General features: G+C 37.9%; 1 pseudogene; it reads left to right on the top strand.

The window, feature by feature from the left end:
- The first annotated feature begins 965 nt into the window (after window positions 1-965).
- On the top strand, window positions 966-3565 carry CR40190 (annotated as a pseudogene).
- Window positions 3566-16775: the final 13210 nt, after the last annotated feature.

The following is a 16775-nucleotide window of genomic DNA, read 5'->3' on the forward strand; positions in this document are numbered from 1 at the left end:
AAATTTTCTTTCCACGCTAGATTCGCTGGTGGTAGGCTGCCAAAGGGGAACGCCCACAGCCACTGGCAAGTGATCAACAGGATTCCACAAACGAAAACCCCTCGCGGTGGTTCCCCTTGTTCAAGTTACGGGGTTTGGACTGTCACCCGCTCTCCGCTCCCTCTTACGCTCTCCCGCTCTTCACCACAGAGTCTCCAAGGAGTCTCCGCTGCGCTTGGGAGAGCCTAACTAATTAGAATAAGCGGCAGTGTAAAAACTAACCACACCGAATAAACATACGCCGGTCGCGCCCGCGCAATTACGAAAAGTCTAGAGTTTGCTTTTCTTTGAGTGTTTCTTTTCAGCATATTTGAATTCCAGGACAGCATACCCCTACATCCCAACATTTTGGTCCTTCGAGCCGGATCACCTGGATTTTCAAGTTTGTCCATCAGCGAACAAATTATAAGATAAGTACGAAATTTCCATTCCTTTTAATTGCCGGTCTGCAGCAAAAGGTTCGAAAATCCAATTTCGTTCAATTTGCTGTAAGATTTATTGTCAAATCTAACGGATTTCTCCGACAAAAGGCAATTAAAGAAAAGTACTTATCCATTCTCACGGGCGCCGCCATATTACCCACCGTTCTCCTTTCACCCTCATCCGTGAAAATTTCTAAGTCCAAATTTCCGAATATATTTCAATATTAATCCAGTCCGATAGTGCAAAATTCCAAATGTGAAAAAGTGAATAATTTGCGACAAGTTCAGTGAAAATTTCTAAGTCCAAAGCTCTGCCAAAATTGGCAAAAATTCTGTTCTCGTTTCACTGTGTCAAACGCAAGCCAAATTCTTTTTGCAACACATTTTTGCTTTAACTCCGCAGTCCACTTAATACAATTTGCTTTGCTATCGAAGAATACAACAACGAAACAAACAACACATACCCTCTGGCCATTCCAAATAAAATATTAATTAAACATTTACCCGCCAATTTCATATATATTACATCAACATACACTACATCCATATACATTGCATATATTACATCAACATATCCACATATTATCTGCATTCGTTTTAAACGTACCAAAGTTTAAATTGTTTCCCGTCGGCAAATCCAAACCACAAATAAAATTTATTCCAAGTGCCGACGCGGAAAATTAATTTCCGAGCAATAAATTAAAAGCGGGTTTAATTTTCTTTTTTTTCTTAACAAATAACTTTTTCAATATTTTTTAAATTATTTAAACAAAATTTTTTTTTTGAAAATTTTCATAAAATTATCCATAAATAAATAATACGACCGCCAAATACAAGTCGTTCACCCGACAAATATTTTTTCCTGTATTGCTTGGATATTAATTTGTGTTTGTTTTAGAAGTACTTACAACGCGGAGAAAAGACTCCAATTCCTCCATTCCATTTTCTCCGTTTCCAGTTGTAAACAAACAAAAAAAATTTTCTTCGTTCTTAATAAACATTTTATTTCACCGTGTTCTACATTCCAAAAGTTTTTATGAGAACACTTGCAAAAGTGTGGGCGCGGCAGATTTTCCTGTTTGTAGGCGTAGGAGTGGGCGTGGCAAAAAGTTTTTTCGCAAATCGATAGAAATTTATTATTGCTTACTATTTAACATATCAATATAATACAACATTTTATAGTTCAGACAAGTGTTTGAATGCTGACTAAACAAGTCTTCGTTATCGCACTAGGCTCTACAAATTGAACGTGTTGTTGTACAATTTTTGGTGTTCCCTCACAAATTTTATTTGGATTATCCATTGGAATTGGCAAATCAAATATTAATATTCAAAATAGGCAAAACAGGTTAATGTCAAGCAATAGGACAAGAGCGGGAGTAAAAATCTTTTAAAATAATCTTATAAGAATGATTCTAAAATTCTTGACGTTCATATGGACTATAAGATCGACTAGTCTAGTGATCCTGATGAATATACTTTAGAGTGAAAACGCTTACCTTTTACATATTTTCCTGACATACTTTACTGTAAAAATTTTATTTTCATTGGTCCTTTAATGAAAGACTAATGAATAGAACCAATAATCAAGCATACAAATGGGTTGGAATGCAAAATGAAAACGTAATTATATTGGTTTAATTTATTTTATAGATTTGCGACTTTGGATTGGATCGTATTGCAGATCCCGAGCACGATCATACTGGCTTTCTCACAGAATACGTTGCTACCCGATGGTATAGAGCACCTGAAATAATGCTTAACTCAAAAGGATACACCAAATCTATAGACATATGGTCCGTTGGCTGCATTTTGGCTGAAATGTTAAGTAATCGGCCAATATTCCCTGGAAAACATTATCTGGATCAACTTAACCATATTCTTGGAGTGTTGGGTTCACCGTCGATGGGACGATTTAGAGTGTATTATTAATGAAAAGGCAAGTAAAACTATATTTTTAGTTTAAAATTACTAACAATTTTTCGGACTTTAGGCACGGAACTATTTGGAATCTTTACCATTTAAGTCAAATGGACCCTGGGCGAAACTATTTCCAAATGCTGATGCGTTGGCTTTAGATCTCCTTAGAAAAATGTTAACATTTAACCCGCATAAACGGATTCCTGTCGAGGAAGCTCTTACACATCCCTATTTAGAGCAATATTATGATCCTGGAGATGAGGTACTACATATAACCAAAAATTTCCTTTGTTGTTGTTGTTGTTGTTCAAATAAATTATATTTTGTCAATTCTATTTTGTATTGTACTATAGAAGCCGGAGTGCCTCAAGGAAGTGTCCTGGGCCCAATTCTATACACCCTATACACGCCGGACATCCCATCAAACTACCAGCTAACGATATCCACATTCGCTGATGACACTGCAATACTAAGTCGATCCAGATGCCCAGTAAAAGCTACGATGCAACTAGCACGTGTAGAACAATGGCTTGCAAATTGGCGCATACGAGTAAATGAAGGAAAGTGCAAACAGGTAACATTTACCCTAAACAAACAAACCTGCCCACCCTTGGTAATGAACCACACGCGCATCACACAAGCCGATAACGTAACACCTGGCGGAAACACATAGATGCCAAGACGACGCACCTCAGACTAAAAGCAAGGGATCTACACTGGCTTATAACCGTTCACTCTCCAATAAGCTAAGTACAAAGTCCTCTTATATAACTCCGTTTTAAAACCCATATGGACCTATGGCTCCGAGCTATGGGGCAACGCATCGAGAAGCAACATCGACATAGTACAGCGAACACAGTCTAGGATTCTTGGAATCATTACTGGAGCTCCATGGTATCTTCGGAACGAGAATATACACAGAGACTTCCAAATAAAACGTGTCATTGAGACAATAGCAGAGAAGAAAGTAAAATACAATGAAAAACTACCCTCACATCCAAATCCTCTTGCAAGAAAACTTATTCGAGTATGCAGCCAAAACCCACTGCACCGGAACGACCAACCAGCTCAGCGTTAAATTTGTTAGGCCACACAGCACGAATCATTTCATAAAATTATATTTAGTTAGTTTAGAATAAGATTAGAAAACCTATTGTTAGTCTCTTAAGTAAAAGGGAAGATTCAATAAGCAAAACATGGAAAAAAAATTACATTTTCTTTGAAATTTATACTGAATATGTGGTTGCCAGGGCTTACTGGTTCAAGCTCTGAAACATGGTAAAGCTGCAGAGTGGGAAATGGACGTATACCCATTTGTCTTGTGACTTCAAATTTATCGAATTTATTTTTGCTTTTGCCAAATCCAGCGGTTGTTTTAAAAATTCTTGCTCGACTTGTCGTTGTGGCAAGTTAATTATCCATATCATAATACTTTTAAGGTAACAATCGACTTATGTAGGTACCGTAATAAAAGAGAAATCAGAGAAGTCAGCCAAGCGAATTCATTGTTTTCGCAATGCTAAATAACCTTATAGATGGCTTTAATTGGTCCGATCTTTACTCCTGCAACATAATGGCGGATGCCATAAATATTTTTTATACAGCAATTAAAACATTTTTACCTCTTGTGTTCCGATGTATTATCCGTCAATCTCTTACAAACCTCCTTGGTTAAACGATATTTTATATTAATATGTTTATCACGTTTATGACATAAGGGATTCATGGCTATACTAATGTATATCTGGTTTTCTTCGTAAATTTTGGTTGGGGCTTTAAGCTGGTTTTAGCTCAATCTTAAGTACTCTTGGGTTGCTTGCCTAGGGGTTGCGAACGAGATGAAATCGTCTTTACACCAAACTAAAGTTTCTGGCGTAGTCAGAGATAGTAAAATTTTCTTTCCGCGATAGATTCGCTGGTGGTAGGCTGCCAAAGGGGAACGCCCACAGCCACTGGCAAGTGATCAACAGGATTCCACAAACGAAAACCCCTCGCGGTGGTTCCCCTTGTTCAAGTTACGGGGTTTGGACTGTCACCCGCTCTCCGCTCCCTCTTACGCTCTCCCGCTCTTCACCACAGAGTCTCCAAGGAGTCTCCGCTGCGCTTGGGAGAGCCTAACTAATTAGAATAAGCGGCAGTGTAAAAACTAACCACACCGAATAAACATACGCCGGTCGCGCCCGCGCAATTACGAAAAGTCTAGAGTTTGCTTTTCTTTGAGTGTTTCTTTTCAGCATATTTGAATTCCAGGACAGCATACCCCTACATCCCAACATTTTGGTCCTTCGAGCCGGATCACCTGGATTTTCAAGTTTGTCCATCAGCGAACAAATTATAAGATAAGTACGAAATTTCCATTCCTTTTAATTGCCGGTCTGCAGCAAAAGGTTCGAAAATCCAATTTCGTTCAATTTGCTGTAAGATTTATTGTCAAATCTAACGGATTTCTCCGACAAAAGGCAATTAAAGAAAAGTACTTATCCATTCTCACGGGCGCCGCCATATTACCCACCGTTCTCCTTTCACCCTCATCCGTGAAAATTTCTAAGTCCAAATTTCCGAATATATTTCAATATTAATCCAGTCCGATAGTGCAAAATTCCAAATGTGAAAAAGTGAATAATTTGCGACAAGTTCAGTGAAAATTTCTAAGTCCAAAGCTCTGCCAAAATTGGCAAAAATTCTGTTCTCGTTTCACTGTGTCAAACGCAAGCCAAATTCTTTTTGCAACACATTTTTGCTTTAACTCCGCAGTCCACTTAATACAATTTGCTTTGCTATCGAAGAATACAACAACGAAACAAACAACACATACCCTCTGGCCATTCCAAATAAAATATTAAACATTTACCCGCCAGTTCCATATATATTACATCAACATACACTACATCCATATACATTGCATATATTACATCAACATATCCACATATTATCTGCATTCGTTTTAAACGTATACCAAAGTTTAAATTGTTTTCCGTCGGCAAATCCAAACCACAAATAAAATTTATTCCAAGTGCCGACGCGGAAAAAGCGTTTTGTTTTCCATCAATTTTTTCTGTAAATTTCCAAATTAATTTCCGAGCAATAAATTAAAAGCGGTTTTATTTTCTTTTTTTTTTAACAAATAACTTTTTCAATATTTTTTAAATTATTTAAAAATAATTTTTTTTTTTTTGAAAATTTTCAAAAAATTATCCATAAATAAATAATACGACCGCCAAATACAAGTCGTTCACCCGACAAATATTTTTTCCTGTATTGCTTGGATATTAATTTGTGTTTGTTTTAGAAGTACTTACAACGCGGAGAAAAGACTCCAATTCCACCAGTCCATTTTCTCCGTTTCCAGTTGTAAACAAACAAAAAAAATTTTCTTCGTTCTTAATAAACATTTTATTTCACCGTGTTCTACATTCCAAGTGTTCCAACCGTAAATAAGGTGGACCTAATTACCATAAATCACAGGTCATTTATACAATTCGCTGTTCACTCCGAGTCACCTGTCCAATTAGTCTAAACTACGGCGTTTCCACTTCGCAATTTCTACACCACTTTCTCACCCATTACATCCTATACGGTCTTTTTCCGCTGCTTTATACCATTCACGGCGGCAAGCTTAAATTTATTAAGTGCAGTCTGAGGAATCTGTCTACTTTTTCAAAAGTGTGACCGGGCTCCAAAACCGCTTCCCTTCCATTTCGTATTTCTTCGATTATGCCCATGGGGGACGATAAGAACAAATTTTCCGCTGACAAACCCAGGTCTATTTTTGCACCACAAGGGCCCAAGAGTCCAAGAATCCCGAGCATTTCGGTGAAAACGCCTGCGCAGATTTCCGACGACTGTGCCACTCCATCCAAAGCCACAGTACAGCGCACAGCTAAAAATATGGCTGCTTCCGATATAGCGCTAGCCAAATTCATTTCGGTTTCTGACCGCTTAAGCGAATTTGAGGCTCAGATCAACACTCCGGAATCCGCAGCTCCAACCGTCACGATGCTTAGCGTCCGTCGCGATCAATTCCGAACCCTATGGGACAAGGTTGAAAAGGAATTCGACCTTTGCTCAGAGTGCCTTGTGTCAGCAGGCGAAACGGCAGCAAAAACATGCCTATTCTCAGGGCTAAATACAGTTATTGCTATTCAGTCTATGAAAGGTGTGTTGCCCAGCTCGTTGATAAAATCGAGCAGGGCACGTCTCAGTCCATCCCAGACGCGAACGCTGCGCCCAAGGCCTACATTTCCTCTGGCTGACGGTTGCCTCCATGCGATACAGAAGTTTTCGCAGGCGACTATCTTCGCTGGCCGACTTTCCGGGATCTTTTCACAGCCATTTATATCAATAATCCACGGCTGACTCCGGTTGAAAAGTTATTCCATTTAAATGGCAAAACAAGTGGCGACGCGCATGCCATAGTTTCGATTTCGCCTATCACCAACGAGGGTTTCCGCTCTGCGTGGGAAAACCTAATAGAGCGTTTCGAAAATAAACGATTGTTGGTAAACAGTCAATTGAAAATACTGTTTAATGTGCAGTCGATACCACAGGAATCTGGGGCGGCCTTGAAGGTACTGCAAAGTACTGTTCAAGGTTGCTTGACTGCCTTAGAACTGTCAGGCATCAACACTGAGAACTGGGACTGCCTGCTGGTATATCTGTGTTCATCCAAGCTCCCGAAGATAACTCTCTCCTTATGGGAGCAGTCGCTACATAAGAAAGCCGACATCCCGACATGGGGAGAGCTGAACACCTTCCTCACAGAACGTCATCGAACCCTAGAGGCCATCGATCATGTGAGACCGTCCGTACCAAGTCAGTCGCACTCCAAAGCGATGAACTCAAGTGGGCCCTTTAGAAAACTAAATTCCTATGAGACGAAAGTGGCTCCAAAATCGAAAAGTTGCGACTGGTGCAACAAGGAAAACCATCCTGTCCGTGTATGTCCGCGCGAGCAAAAACCGAATCTCCTTTCGACATTCAACTACGCGCAGCATGGCCCCTCGTCAACAAAACGCACGCAGTGCTCGTGCCTTGGAGAGCAGACGTACCCGAGGTATTTAATCCTACCGATCCATCCTCTTCGGAAGTGCGCGAGGTTCCTAAAGCTCAGCGCTGAAAAGCGTTTGCGAGCAGTCCTCATTAACAAATACTGCACCAATTGCCTTGCTCACGAGCATTCCACGGGAGACTGCCGAAGCGGTGATCGTTGCAAGAAGTGCGACCGATCCCACCACACGCTGCTCCACATGCACGAGCAGGTTAGCTCGTTGTCGCGGTCGCGAGCGCGCTCGCGTCTCCAACCGGTGCCAACCCGGCAAGCAGCTTCGGCCTCGTCCCAACGTTCCCGCCGGCAAAATCCGCCAACTCAGCGTAGGAGTTCACCGCCACGACGCCCGGAATCGGCCACGCCTGGCCCATCGCTCTCGTCGTTGCTGCAACGCCACAGCGTGAACATCCTTCCGACAGCGCTGGTCAAGTTGGAGACCGGGACGAAGACCTTCGAGACCGCAGCACTTATCGATCCGTGCACCCCCATGAGCTGCATCGACACTTCGTTGGCGTCAGCCTTTACGCTTCCGATGACCAATGTTGGCGACGAGAAGATCTGCACGACGACGATTCGCTCCAGGATCGACGCGAACACTAAGCTGGAAGTCGTGCTCAAGATCGAGCCCAATGTGCGGATCCGCACACCTGTCCGGGCATTGAGCGACACCGTGGTGTCCAAGTTCCGGGACATCATGCTGGCTGATGACCAGTTCCATCGGCCTGCTACCGTCTCCATGGTCTTAGGAGCAGATGTTTATCCAAAGGTTATCCAATCCGGATTCCTGACCTTCGACGAGGGAATGCCGGTCGCTCAGAAAACGGTTTTTGGGTGGATCGTGTCCGGTGCCTGCAGCCTGCAGTAGGATGGCTGTGTTGCAACCCCAGTGATTGCAAGGGGGCAGAATGTTCAAGTTACGGGGTTTGGACTGTCACCCGCTCTCCGCTCCCTCTTACGCTCTCCCGCTCTTCACCACAGAGTCTCCAAGGAGTCTCCGCTGCGCTTGGAAAAGCCTAACTAATTAGAATAAGCGGCAGTGTAAAAACTAACCACACCGAATAAACATACGCCGGTCGCGCCCGCGCAATTACGAAAAGTCTAGAGTTCGCTTTTCTTCGAGTGTTTCTTTTCAGCATATTTGAATTCCAGAAAAGCATCCCCCTACATCCCAACACCACTAAAGATATACATTTTCGTTTATTGGCTTTCCCATGATCAAACATCATCTGATGTATTGTCATATATATATATAAATATATATATATTTATATATTTTATATATATATTTATATTATATATATATATTTATATACATTATATTGGGGAATGAAATGGAAAAACAAATTACAAGTTGTTTATAAGTGTGGGCGTGACTGTTTTGTGCGTTTTGTAGGTAAAAAAAGGAGAGTGGCCACAATATTTTTGGTATATAGATAAAAATTGGCAAGACAAACAATAAAACGAAGTTGATTTAATTTCAGGTGGCAACTCAATTTCTGAGGTTGAGGTTCTGAGGTTCTGAGGTAAACAAAATGCAACAAACTTCCGCATACATGAATGATCGTACCTTTACGGGGAGTTGGAGTCTTAATTGCGGTGAGGTCTACCTTCACGTCAGACGAGTTACTTTTTGTCAAGTCCCGTAACCTAGAATTCATATACGTAAAGCTGTCATTTTCCGATAGATCTGTTTATATTACGTGCCTTTACAATCCGCCGTCTTGTGAATTCCTAGAATATCTAAATCATTTGTCCGTTATCCAATCCGTCTCAAGTAGACTGTAGAATAGGCACCAATTGGTGGTTCAAGGTTATTTTAATGTACCTTTCCATATAGCACAACGTGACTTTATTGACGGCTCTCTCGACTTATCGTTGTCGCAAGCTAATTTTTTCGAATCTCTATTGGTCGATTATTGGATATATGTCTTGTAACAAGTACTGAAAGTGTGTTTCTGTCCAGAGTAGCACCTCTTACTCAACCTGAATATCCTTTTGATAATAAGCTTTTTATATGAAAAACTATAATTTTAATGTATAAAAATTGAGGATTATCAAATTTGTTTCAGCCATTTAGAATATATTAAAAAGCTTAAAAACAATTGAATATGAAAAATTGCAATGTATTTATTGCACCTCTACCAAGCAAATTAAATTAAGGGGCATTTTAAGCTGAAGAATACTGTGAAGTACGATGTAGGACTTTGATTGGTTTTTTAATACATAATGCTGTGAACAGGATAGTACGCCAATAAAGTATCTTAAGCCGATATACTAAGAATAAATTATGTCTTAAATGGAATACCACTGTAATTAATATTCCTATGGGGTATGCTGATTCGGATTGAGCTGGAAATTAGATTGACAGAAGAAGTTTTACAGAAATGTTCGAAAATTATTCAATATTCTGGAGTAATATGAAACAAAAATCTGTTTCTGCATTACTACTGAAGCAGAATCAATGGTCATATTTGAAGGTGTAAGAGAGACATTGCGGCTAAAGTCATTGACAAATGGAGTTAAATTAAAATTAAATGGTTCGACACAATAGAAAGATGGAAGTGGGAAGATCTAAAAGATAGAAAGATCTCTCTCATTGTTCTCTTAACAACTTTTTGATATAGTGCAGATCATCCATTCACCTGCAGACGACGAGTGCGTGCGGTTGTGTAAATAAATCAAAACAACATTTAATGTGTTTTTAGTATTTGATATTTTTTTTATTTATTTACTCAAAGCTTACTTAAAGTTTACAACTAATATCATTCACCCGCCCCACAGTATTGTAATGTTTGATATTTAGGAGATGTTAGTATTTTGCTAAAGTACACTTTAAATAACAAGGGAAGAGCTTCTGCTCTTTATGAGGTTCTTTATTCAACTGTTCAAAGTGTGTTCTGTTGGGTGCTTATATCTATGTATTCTTTATTACATATATATATACACATATGTATGCAGAAGGCATGCATATGTTATGTATAGCTTGACCACTTGAGCTGCAAAGTGCATGCTCAGCATTCCCACGCTCCGCGATCGGCTTATGTATAAGCGTTAGATCGTATTACTCGGACGCTGGAATGCTTATGTAGTCATTGGTGGTCTTTTGGGTATTTGTATATTTACGTTTACTATGACAAAGTGTCACAATGTATTTATGCAAAGTTACACCCATTCTTTATTTGATAGGTGGGGTAGATATGCTACAAATGCAAAGGTTCATTCCATCAATTACAGTCTTAATATATTCGTAACTTTTTATAATCATTCAACTGAAAATAAACTAACATTTCTCATAGACACTGGTGCAGATATCTGACTTTAAAAAATAAATTCTGATAACTTCAAAATTCAGGATGAAAAAATAATAAACATCCAAGGCATAGGCCAAGGTGTAATAAAGTCTCAAGGAACAACCTCAATAGAACTTCAATCAACAAAATATATTATTCCACATGAATTTCATTTGGTAGACTCACATTTTTCAATACCATGTGATGGAATAGAATAATAGGCATTGATTTTATAAAAAAAATCAATTGTCAGCTAGATTTCAAACCAAGTGAAGACTGGTTTATAATTAGACCCCAAATTTTAAATTATCCAATATATGTTCCGATAACATATAGCCCTGGCAACAATACAGTTCTTCTGCCAGCCAGATCACAAGTTATTCGGAAAATAGACATTAATAGCGTAAATGATTACATATTTGTTCCTAATCAGGAAATACATAGTGGAATTTACGTTGCGAATACAATAGCAGCATCCAAACATGTATACAATTCGACTTCTAAATACAACAAATTTCGACCAATTGGTCAAAGTAAACAAAATCCAATATGAAAATTTAAAAGATTATGACATTCATAACACCAATCCAGAAAATAGAAGCGAACAAGTACTTTCAAAACTAATGAAAAATTTTCCAGAGCAACTTAAAAGTCAATTAACTGAATTATGCACAAAGTATAGTGATGTGTTCGGACTGGAAACCGAACCAATATCAACAAACAATTTCTATAAACAGACATTAAGACTTAAAGATGATGAACCCATTTATATAAAAAACTACAGAAGCCCGCAAAGCCATGTTGAAGAAATCCAAAAACAAGTAGGGAAATTAATAAACGACAAAATCGTAGAACCGTCTGTATCCGAGTACAACAGCCCACTCTTGTTAGTTCCGAAAAAATCATTACCGAATTCAGAACAAAAGAAATGGCGATTAGTAATTGACTATCGTCAAATCAATAAAAAACTACTTTCTGATAAATTTCCACTCCCTAGAATTGATGACATCTTAGATCAACTAGGTAGAGCTAAATACTTTTCATGCCTTGACTTGATGTCAGGTTTCCATCAAATAGAACTTGAAGAAAACTCAAGAAACATAACATCTTTTTCAACGAGCAATGGCTCATATCGCTTCACGCGATTACCATTTGGTCTTAAAATAGCACCAAATTCATTTCAGAGAATGATGACTATATCATTCTCTGGTTTGGAACCTTCTCAGGCATTCCTTTATATGGATGACTTAATGGTGATAGGATATTCCGAAAAACACATGATTAAAAACCTAACTGATGTTTTTAATGTATGTAGGAAGTATAACCTAAAATTGCATCCAGAAAAATGTTCGTTTTTCATGCATGAATTGACATTTCTAGGTCACAAATGCACCGATAAGGGAGTATTGCCAGATGACAAGAAATTTGACGTCATCAAAAATTATCCTGTCCCTCATGATGCGGACAGCGCAAGACGATTTGTAGCATTCTGCAACTATTATCGTCGATTTATAAGAAACTTCGCCGATTATTCACGGCACATAACTAGATTATGTAAAAAGAATGTTCCTTTTGAATGGTCAAGCGAATGCCAAAACGCATTCGAATACCTTAAAGAAAAGCTTATGCACCCCACATTATTACAATATCCTGATTTTCGCAAAGAATTTTGCATTATAACAGATGCTAGTAAACAAGCTTGCGGAGCGGTTCTAACTCAGAACCGTGACGGGATTCAGCTCCCAATAGCTTATGCATCTCGTTCATTTACAAAAGGGGAAAGCAATAAGAGTACAACCGAACAAGAGCTAGCGGCAATTCATTGGGCAATTACCCATTTTAGACCATACATTTATGGCAAACATTTCACTATTAAAACGGACCACAGACCATTAACGTATCTATTTTCTATGACTAATCCCAGTTCTAAATTAACTCGCATGCGGCTAGAGCTTGAAGAATACGACTTCACAGTAGAATACCTAAAGGGAAAAGATAATTTCGTAGCAGACGTACTTTCGCGTACAAATATAAAAGAACTCAAAGACATGCAACATAAAGTCCTGAAAGTCACTACCAGGCAGCAAAGTAGACATGATAAAAACTGTGCAGTAAGGAATAAGGAACTATTGCCTGGGCAAAGTATCCAAAATGTATCTAAGCCCAACGTATATGAAGTCATAACAAATTATGAAGTACGAAAAGTAGTGACCTTGCGAATAACTGAATCTACTTGTTTACTAAAAGAATTGATGTTGACGATTTATATACCAATGGAATTTTTGATTTAGGTCAGTTCTTCCAAAGGTTTGACATGCAAGCCGGTATGCTAAAAATCAGCCAACTCAAATTGGCACCGAGCGAAAAAATCTTTGAATCCATTTCAATAGATTCTTTCAAACATATGGGCAACAAGAAATTAAAATCATCAAGAGTAGCGCTACTCAAGCCAGTGACCTTTATACAAACTGAAAAAGAGATACAATTAATACTGTCTACATTTCATGACGATCCAATTCAAGGAGGTCATACAGGCATTAGAAGAACGCTAGCAAAAATAAAAAGACACTATTATTGGAAAAATATGACTCGTCATATAAAAGAGTACATACGTAGATGTCATAAATGCCAAATGTCGAAAACAACGACACATACAAAGACCCCAACAAATTCTTTCGATATAGTGATAGTGGATACCGTTGGTCCACTACCCAAATCAGAATATGGCAATGAATACATCGTCACACTAATATGTGATTTAACAAAATATCTAGTAGCCATTCCAATTGAAAACAAAAGCGCAAATACTGTCGCAAAAGCTATATTCGAAAATTTTATACTAAAGTACGGTCCAATGAAGACGTTCATTTCGGAAATGGGTACCGAGTATAAAAACAAGGTAATTTTGGATATGTGTAAATATATGAAGATTGAAAATCTTACATCAACCGCATATCATCACCAGACCTTAGGGACAATAGAACGAAGTCATAGAACGTTCAATGAATACATTCGTTCATACATTTCTGCAGACAAAGCTGATTGGGACGTTTGGATACAATATTTTACCTATTGTTTCAACACAACACCATCAGTCATGCACGAATACTGTCCATATGAACTAGTCTTTGGAAGATTACCAAGATAGTTCGTCGATTTTAATAAAACAGATAGAATAGAACCACTATACAATGTAGAAGATTACTCTAAGGAAATAAAATTTAAACTATAAATAGCCTATAAAAGAGCTAGGATTATGTTAGAAAAAGCTAAGTCTTATAGGAAACAACATTACGATAAGAAAACATCAGATTTTGAATTAAAAATAGGAGATAAAGTTACATTAAGAAACGAAGCAGGTCATAAGTTAGATCCAGTATATTTAGGTCCATATACCGTAGAAACCATAGAAGATAGAGATAACATTATAATTAGAGATAAAAAACAAAAGAAACAGAAAGTACATAAGGATAGGTTAAAAATATATAATCAATGAAACGTTTCATTTAAGAAAAGGTCTGATCAACCCAAAAAAAAAAAAACCAAAAAACATATTCTTCTAAGAAAATTAAACATGAAACAAAACATAACGTAATATAATATAAAAAATATAAAAAAAATTTTTTTTTGTCATTAAACACAAATGCATCGAGACAAACAATTTCTAAGTAAATAATAAGAAACAAATCAATACGATTTCAAAAAAAAAAGTATATTTTGTAACACAATATATTAACACTAAAACTTAATGACTACATGTATTACGTCATTTCTTTAAAAAGGGAGGTGTAGCATATCTACCCCACCTATCAAATAAATGTGGACGCCGAAAAATGAATATATGTACTCAATCCTTTAAATAATTTCACAATGCCTTTATTCGACTTTTCCCTTTAAGCACACGCCACCGAATGCCGCGTCCCGCGTATTCCTCTTTTCTTATGCTCTCTGAAGTGTGTATGCGTTTGTGAGTGAGCTAGGTGTACATTCTTATCTCTTAATGCTAACTTATAAGTAAGAGCGAGATAACAATAATATTCTTATTCCTAACGGGGATATGATCGTATGCTTCTCTATGGGCTTCATACCTAAGACTATGCTACTACATGGTACAGTGGGCCTTATGAGTGTTCATCCTACCACATTTAGAATGGGTATAACTTTGCATAAATACATTGTGACACTTTGTCATAGTAAACGTAAATATACAAATACCCAAAAGACCACCAATGACTACATAAGCATTCCAGCGTCCGAGTAATACGATCTAACGCTCATACATAAGCCGATCGCGGAGCGTGGGAATGCTGAGCATGCACTTTGCAGCTCAAGTGGTCAAGCTATACATAACATATACATGCCTTCTGCATACATATGTATATGTATATATGTAATAAAGAATACATAGATATAAGCACCCAACAGAACACATTTTGAACAGTTGAATAAAGAACCTCATAAAGAGCAGAAGCTCTTCTCTTGTTATTTAAAGTGTACTTTAGAAAAATACTAACATCTCCTAAATATCAAACATTACACATTTATTGATTGTTTCCTAAAGGGTTCTGTGAGTTTTCTGACGTGTTTTGCGCCATTCTCACATTGTTGTTATTGTTGCCCTGGTTGAAGTTACCTCGGCCTCTTCCTTGGTTTTGGCCCCTTCTTCCTCCACGGGTAAAGTTATGATTATTGTTATTGTTGTAATTGCTGCCTCGGTTGTAATTGTTGTGGTTGATATTTCTACCACGATTATAACCTCGGCCTCCTCTATTATTGTTACCTCTTCGATAAAACAGTACAGTGTTGCTTTGACCTGTTATCTCTGTGCAACTGTTTACAAATTTTGAAATGGCATCATTCATGTTTGTGAATGTGCCTGCTTGCATGATAAGTTTTACCTTATCAATGGAGCAATTCTGAGTCATTGCTTTTACAGCTGTTGTAGTGCTGCATTTATTTGCAAGGGATTGGCTGAGACCTTCACTGATATAGGCGCCTTCAAGGGCCTTTGTCAGTTTCTCCACCTCTTGGGTGTATTGGTTGGCCGTTTTATGTTTCTGTTGCAGATTGAGAAGTTTGGCAGATATAACTTCTACCGATTCTCCTTTTACTGCACTTGACAGTTGGATAATGATTGCAGCGATTGTCTGCTCATTACTTATAAGATTCCTTGCATGGCCTTTAAGTTTAGTTTTTATAAGGCTTATCGCTGTTGTCTCATGCGTGCCTTTTAAGGTGTCTAATAGACCTAGAGCATCTATAAAACTTTGTAAATTTTCGTGCCTACCATCAAACTCTGGTATCAGAGATGTGGCTAGCTTGATAAATTCTGTCAATGTCTGTGCCATTTCAGAAATTGTTATTGTTTCTGGCTTATATTCAATTCGATCGCTTCCTTCTAGTGTTTCAATGTCACTATCGGATTCAGCGTCACTTGATTGAATAGATTCGTCCAGTCTTTTAAACTGGTCGGTATCGAAGTCCACCAATTGACTTCGACTTTCTGGCACGTTAATTAGAATATGTCTTCTTTTCCTGATATTAATTAATCTTGTGTTTAGGGATTTTATTACGCGTATACATTTGTTAAGGTGCTCAGCTGTGAATCTATTTGTATACTTGTTTACTAAGGTAACTATATTATTGTATTCCCTTACTACTATCTCTGTATGGTTTTTCAACGTTTCTGCTTTTATTACTGCATCTTTATTTATGCATTTATAAGATTTGTCAAACTCATAGCGAAATTCGTCTATACGTTTCGCTATTTCTCTCCATTCCATTCTTGCAATGGAATTTGTTATTCATTGTTTCTTTTTCTTCAAATCTGATCTAAATGATTCGCCCTGCCCATGTATCTTTTCTTAATGATTTTATTATGTTTTACATAAATAGTAAGCAAGAATTGCAAGACTAATACTATTGTTATTATCAATAGTAGGATCCACAACGCATTTATATCGTCTGTGTGATCAATTATTCTAACATTATTTACTACATTGGCAGTATTATCCTTTGCCTCACTAGAATCACTAAACCATCCCATTTTATCTATAT

This window comes from Drosophila melanogaster, chromosome 2R (genome assembly GCF_000001215.4).
Source record: "Drosophila melanogaster chromosome 2R".
Taxonomy (NCBI): domain Eukaryota; kingdom Metazoa; phylum Arthropoda; class Insecta; order Diptera; family Drosophilidae; genus Drosophila; species Drosophila melanogaster.